This window comes from Mus caroli, chromosome 14 (genome assembly GCF_900094665.2).
Source record: "Mus caroli chromosome 14, CAROLI_EIJ_v1.1, whole genome shotgun sequence".
Lineage (NCBI taxonomy): Eukaryota > Metazoa > Chordata > Mammalia > Rodentia > Muridae > Mus > Mus caroli.
Window position 1 is genome coordinate 87,676,142 of NC_034583.1, and position 8,053 is coordinate 87,684,194.

Consider the following 8,053-nt stretch of genomic DNA (forward strand, 5'->3'; position numbering starts at 1 on the left):
GAAAGAAATCAAAGAAGTTCTCAGAAAAAAGAGAGATCTCACATGTTCATGGATTGGTAGGATTAACACAGTAAAAAGGGCCATCCTAACAAAAGCAATCTACAGATTCAATGTAATCACCATCAATACTACAAAACAATTCTTCACAGACATGGAAAGAGAAATTCTCAATTTTATACGGAAAAAACATAAAACCCAGGATAGCAATACCAATTCTTAACAATAAAAGTGCTTCTGGGGGAAATCATCATCCCTGACCTCAAGCTGTACTACAGAACAATAGTGATGAAAACTGCATGGTATTAGTACAGAGGCAGACATTTAGATCAATAGAATATAATTGAAGACAAAGAAATAAACCCTCATACCTATGGGTATTTGATCTTTGACAAAAAAGCCAAAAGCATACAGTGAAGAAAAATAGAGAAAAAGAGAAAAGAAAAGGAGAGAAAAGAAAAGAGAAGAGGAGAGGAAAGAAGAGAAGAGAAGAGAAGAGAAGAGAAGAGAAGAGAAGAGAAGAGAAGAGAAGAGAGAAAGAGAGAGAAAGAGAGAGGAGAGAAGAGAGAAGAGAGAAGAGGAAAGAGGAAAGAGGAAAGAGGAAAGAGGAAAGAGGAAAGAAAGAGGAAAGAGAAAGGAAAGGAAAGGAAAGGAAAGGAAAGGAAAGGAAAGGAAAGGAAAGGAAAGGAAAGGAAAGGAAAGGAAAGGAAAAGAAAAGAAAAGAAAAGAAAAGAAAAGAAGAAAGCATCTCCATCCAATGGTTCTGTCTAACTGGATGTATGCATGTAGATGAATTACCCCATAAACAATATAGAAATAGTATCCAAAATTTATAAAGAACTCAAGAAGCTAACCTCCAAAAAAACCCAACAACTCAATCAAAAAATGGGGTATAGAGCTAAACTGAGAATTCACAACAGAGGAATCTCAAATGGCTGAGAAGCACTTAAAGGAATGTTCAAAGTCCTTAGTGATCAGGGAAATGCAACTCAAAACTACCCTGAAATTATTCTTTACACCAATCAGAATTGGTAAGATCAAAACCTCAGGTGACAACATGTGTTGTAGAGGATGTGGAGAAGGAGGAACACTCCTCCCTTGCTGGTGAGACTGCAAACTGGTACAATCACTCTGGAAATCAATCTGGAGGTTTCTCAGAAAACGGGAAATAGATTTACCTGAAGACCCAGCTATACCCCTCTTGAGCATATATCCAAAAGATGCCCCACCATGCCACAGGGACTTGTGCTCCACTATTTTCACAGTGACCTTATCTTTGATAGCCAGAAGCTGGAAAAAACCCAGATGCCCCACAACAGAAGAATGGATTCAGAAATCTTGGTTCATTTACACAACGAGATGCTCTTCAGCTATTAAGAACAAGGATATCATGAGTTTTGCAGGCAAATTGATGGAACTAGAATATATCATCCTGAGTCAGGTAACTCAGTCCTCAAGAATGCTATGGTCTTACAAATAAGTGGATATTAGTATATATATATATATATATATTTATATATTTGTAATATATATATATATTAGTAAATATATATATTTATATATATATAAATTTATATGTATATATAATACCGAGGATGCAATCCACAGAACTCATGAAGTAGAAGGGTCCAAGTGAGGATGAGGGAGAGTAAACAATCACAGGATGCAGGAGGAGGGAGGTACTTGGACGAGAGAGGGGAAAGGGAAGGAAAAATGGAGAACATGATCAAGTGTGAAGGGGCAAGGGGAGATAGGAGAAAAGCCTTGAGGGCAGCAAAAAGAATGGAAATATGCAAGCTCTGGGGTGGGAGGTTGGGGGACCCTCTAGAAAGCACTATAGACCTGGGATGTAAGAGACTCTCAGGACTCAAAGGGAGGGAACTAAGATGAAATTTCCAATAGTGGGGAGAGGGAACTTGTAGAGTTCACCTCTAGTAGAAAGACAAGGCATCAAGTGCAGGAATGGGTTGTCATCCCACAATCAAAAACTGACCCAGAATTGTTCCAGTCTAAAAGAAATGCAGGGACAATATTGGAGAAGAGACTGAGGGAAAGGTAGTCCAGTGACCAGCCCAAGTTGGGATTCAATTCAAGGGCAGGATCCAAGGTCTAACACTATTACTGATTCTATGGTGTGCTTACAGACAGGAGCCTAGCATGGCTGTCCTGTGCAAGACCCAACAAGCAGGTGACTGAGCCAGATGAAGATACTTACACTCTACCATTGGACTGAAGTCAGGGATTCCTGTGGATTAATTAGGGAAATGCTGGAAGAAGCTGAGGAGGAAGGTGACCCCATAGGAAGACCATCAGTCTCAACTAACCTGGACCCCTGAGATCTCTCAGATAATAAGCCACCAACCAGGCAGCATAAATGTGCTGGTCCAAGGCTCCATGACACATATACAGCAGAAGACTGCCAGGTGTGGTCTCAGTGGGAGAAGATGTACCTAACCCCTCGAGAGACTTGAGGCCCCCGGATGTGGGGATGCTTGGTGCGGGGGCATAATCCTGGAGACAGGAGGAGGAGGAATGAGATGAGAAACTGTGGGAGGGTAGACCTGGAGGAGCAATGACTGGACTATAAAAAAAAAGGAAAAAGAAAAAGAAAAAAAAAACCAAATAACCCTACATATATATATATATATATATACAATTTATATATATTTACAATTCACACATATAATGTATGCATATATACAATGTATGTATATAATTTATAGACAATTTAAGGTGAATGTATATATAATTTGTATCAATAGCATATCTCTGAAAGCTATGGATGCGTATGTGCTTACACACATAGACAGTCACATAGAAGATTAAATATGCTTTTGGGAAAATGCTTTTGATTTTAACTTCTTACTAAATTGAATTGCTTTCGGGAACTTTATTGTGAAGAATGTATGGCAGACACTCTCCTAACCCGCCTCATTATATACAGCATATTCTAATTCAGACCCATTCCTTGAGGCAGTAAGCTAAATGTGGTAGAATGATTCAAACTGCTTTGTTTAACACTTACTCTAACTGAATCAGATTAGCTTCCTAGACATTTCTTTCCTATACAGACTAAATAGGCCCTAAATTGCTAAATAATTCATTAGAATTTAACAGCTTTAATGCAGTAAAAGCAAGTGCTTCATTCTAGTTTCTATGATTAGCATTATTTGCTTTTGAACAAAATGGAAAATTACACACAGTTCATTTTATCGACTACCAGTCTACTGTTGCTCCTGAAAGGCAGTGGAAATTAAATGTGAAAAAGCAACACATTTTATACAAAGCTCTAATGCCAACGCAAAGCTCTAATGTCTAAGTCAGTATGTAAGAACTTACTGTACAAGAAAAAATTATTGGACATAAAATCAGAGTAATGTGTTGGTGGGCAGTAGTAAGTGTCCTCTGAGAGGCTCTACCCGGCAGCTGACTGAAACAGATGGAGATACACACAGACAAACATTGGACACAGGTCAGGGACTTTTATGGAAGACATAGGGGAAGGGTTGAAGGGCCTGAAGGTATGGAAATCCCGTTGGAAGACCAACTAACCTGCACCTCTGGGCTCTCTCAGAGTCTGAGGCACCAACCAAAGAAGCCACACAGACTAGAACCAGGCACCCCCTGCACATATGTAGCAGACACACAGCTCATTCTTCACGTGGACCCCTGCAACAACTTTAGTGAAAGCTTTCCCTAAAGCTGTAGCTTGACTGTTGTGTTGTTCCCCCAAACAAGCTGCCTTTTCTGGCCTCAGTGGAAGAACATGAGCCTATTCTGGCAGAAACTTAATGTACCAGGATGAAGGGGATACCCAGGAGGACCCACCATCTCAGAGGAGAAGGGGAAGGAAGATGGGTAGTTGGTCTTTGGGGGGAAGGCCAGGAGGGGGCCAGTGTTTGTGATGTAAATAAATAAATATAAATTAAAAAATAAATTAAAAATCAGTTACTATAGAAAACTAGTGTGATAGTTTTATTAGACATAGAATCACATATGAGACTGGGTGTTGAAAACATGCCTTTCTAAATAACCCATAGACAACTTTATCTGTGATAAAGTGATATAACTTTAAATTTCTCATGGATTCCTTATAGCTACAGTGCCATCCATGGTTTTGCAAATAAATGGAATAGCTGAGATATAAAAATGGGAGGACAAAAATAAAAAGTCCTCTCCATCTAAGACCATGCTGGTATATTGCCATTGGACCAGTTGAGATAGCATGCACAATATCTGTTTAAACTCAAGGCAGAGAAACTCCAGCATGGATCAGGGAGTTGCTAGCAAAGCCCTGCCCTAGCTTAAGAAGCTCTTGGTAATTGATATGTCCCAGAAGCAGGAGAGTTGGTACTCCTTAATAGTGTTTTCTGGTAGTCCAACCCTGCTCCAGTGGATGGCTACCAACCCAAAAGTATAGAGATAACACAAATAGTATATGAAAAAATGAGAGCAAAAATTGTACCTGGGTGTAAAATGGAGCAGGGTATAGGTAGAGCTTTAAAAGGAGGAGATTATGAACAAAATGCAATTTGTAATATTCTCAGAGAACTAGTACAAATGGATTTCAAAAGAACAATGCTATATAAATTCCATAACTATGTAGCTGGGTGACCTTGTGGGTCTCTCTCTCTCTAATGCTTTGCCTGCTTTGGAAACACTTGTCCTCCTCCAGCCTTAATATGAGGGGAGGTGCCTCGTCTTACTGCAGTTTTATATGTCATGTTTAGTTACTATCTCTGGGATGTCTGCCCTTCTTCAAAGCAATGCATGATATGATTAGCTGACTAGCTCATCAACAATTTGTCTATTGAAGAGATGGATTCAAGTAATCCAGAGTAATGTTATCTTATCAACCTTTATTTGTACTTTGTAAATAAGCCACTCTAACTGATAAATCAGTCACTGGCCTCATTTACTATTGAGAAATTAAAATAATTTTATATGACTGAACAAGTTTTTACATTTCAATAATTATTAATTTATTTAAATATATATGACTTGTCGTCGACAGCATAAATCTGAACTAGAAGCCTTGATTGTGTTGAAGATAACAGTTTTGTCTTTTAAATTTAGAACACTAAAATCTTAAGTATACCAACATTTTAATAGATAATGATCATTGGAATGTTGAAATTCTGAGGCACGTAAGGATACAGATAAAATTGGGAAGCATTATTTCTTTTTAAAATTTCTCTTTGCAAAATTTATTTATTCATGTATGGGTTCTGTGGAACATTCACTATGTCTCCATCATGGAAGTCAAATAAAACTTATAGAAGTCAGTTCCTTTCTTCCATAAAAAACATAATCTTTGTGCTGGGTTACATATGTTTAAATTTTGTAAGCCTGCAGCTTCTCAGATAAATTTCTTAAAATATTCTAAATGGTCTTTGAAATCAGTTCACTATTTACTTATGGAGATTTTAATTTAGAGTTATGTTTTATATGCTTTCTAAAGTTCAAATTAGTTATGCTGCTAATTCAAAAGACTCTTTTATTGGTGCATAATTTATACTCAGTGTGGACTTGAATGCAAGTATTTGAGAACAACATGTGAATAAAGAAGAGACAGAACTACTATTAATATCTACTATCATTATGTAAATATAGTTCTTACTTACTAAAAGAAAAACATTATTTTTCTAATCCATTTGCTGTATTGGGAGTTCAATAGCATGGACTTGGCTATTCGAGAGAAAATATTGCCTATTATATAAGCATGTCCTTTCCAATTTTGAGTGACAAATTTAGACAAATAAAAATAATATGTCCTATTTTGTCAGCCAAAACCAGAAAAGGCTAGAGTCACATTTACTGAGGAAACTGATTTAGTCCATAACAAAGCAAAATTACCAAAAGCAAAACACTTGAATTACAAGGACACACCATGACAAAGGAAGTGGCCCTTTTTACCATTCTTTTCTCGTTTTCCTGAAAACTTGGAAATTAAAAAAATAAAACAAAGCAAAAACCACTTAAATAAAGAATAACTAGAAGCTTGATTCTCAGTGAAGTAATAAGGGTACAAAAATCTCTATAAACAGTTCATGTGCATTTTAAAACACACAAGGGGAAACATTAGTTACTCTGTGCTGGTGGTTATATCTCCCAGATTCAAGCTGTGCAAACTGCCAACAAAACACAGGTGCATAAAAGATGAGCAGGTGAAAGGAATAAAATGTTATTGTGGAGAAAATATTATCTTTGTCCATTACACATATACCTTAGGACAGATTAGCACATCTGTTATATATTTACTTGAGATACGAATTTACGTGAAAAAGTTTCATTAAAATGTAAATCCAAATATACTTTTTATGCCTAGCATTAAGATCAAATGCAGGGCCTTATGCATGCGGAAAACCAGCAAAACCACTGAGCTATAACTCTGACCCCAAATTTACTTTAAAATTTTCCAGAAATGTATGGATATTGGATAGTAAGCGTCATATTTGGTACAGTTTAGTAAATACATTTAGTATTTTAGTAAAGCATTTAGTAAAGTCTCACTCTCTAATACTTAATAACTTCATTTGAAAGCAGCACATATAATGCCAAAATTAACAAACATTTGCATTATTAATTGAAATTTTTATTTTCAATTCACTTTGTATTGAAATTGACATTGAGACAAGTTTTGAAAGGAGGACTGAGGAAAAATGTAAAAGCTGTATAAGATTCTCACCATGTGGTAAATTATGAAAAAAAACGGAAGCTCTCCATGATACTAAGTTTGCATGCACACTCACCACATAAGAAATGTGCTTATATGAAAAGTGTGATTTTAACCAAAGTAACTATCTTCTCAGTGCATAATTCGCTTAGTCTAATAAATTTAGATAACCTAGACATAAGAAGACAAATGCCATTTACCTGTAAATTTCTACACATACCATGACTCTTTAATTTTCTCTTGTTTGTCTTAATACCTAACTCATCACAATGCTCCAAATTTTATTGTTTTAAGTTTTTTCATATGTATATGTATATGTTTATATATTTGTGGTTATAGTGATTTTATAATATTTATTATGTCATGTTGACTTAATGATACACATCACAATGACAAAAATCATTCTCAAGCCCGGGAGGGAGTTGCCGTAGCATCTGCAGGAAACATGTTGGTTCCCGGATTCCACCAAGACTAATCTGCTCGGGTGAGAGTGTGGACTACAGAAGCTAACAGCTTCTGGGACGGGGGGACGGGGGGGGGGCACAGAGCTTCTGAAGCAAACCCATTTTTGAGCTCCAGACATCCGGGCACCTTCCCTGCCAGAGAAGAGGTGTCTGCCCTGCCGGGAGGGCTTTGCCAAAGTGCCTGAGGGAGCCATCTTGGTCCCTGGATCCCTCTGACACTAGTCTGCACAGGTGCGAGTGTGGACTACAGAAGCTAACAGCTTCTGGGACAGGTCCTGTTTCAGGCCTTCATTTTCTGCCAGGTGGTAAGTCTGAACGCCAGATATCTGTGCACCTTCCATGAAAAAGGAGAGCCTGCCTGAAGAGAGTGCTCTGACCACTAAAACTCAGGAGAGAACTAATTTCCCAGGTCTGCTGGTAGAGAATAACAAAATCATTAGAGGAACAAGCTCTAGCCAGAGACAACTATAACAACTGACTCCAGAGATTAACAGATGGTGAAAGGCAGACTTAAAATCTTACTAACAGAAACCAAGACCACTCACCATCATCAGAACCCAGCACTCCCACCTCAGCCAGTCCAGGGCACTCTAACACACCTGAAAACCTAGACCCTGATTTAAAGGTATATCTCATGATGATGGTAGAAGACATCAAGAAGGACTTTAATAGCTCACTTAAAGAAATACAGGAGAACACTGCTAAAGAGTTGCAAGGCCTTAAAGAAAAAGAGGAAAACACATCCAAACAGGTGATAGAAATGAGCAAAACCATACTAGACCTAAAAAGGGAAGTAGACACAATAAAGAAAACCCAAAATGAGGCAACGCTGGAGATAGAAACCCTAGGAAAGAAATCTGGAACCATACATGTGAGCATCAGCAACAGAACACAAGAGATGGAAGAGAGAATCTCA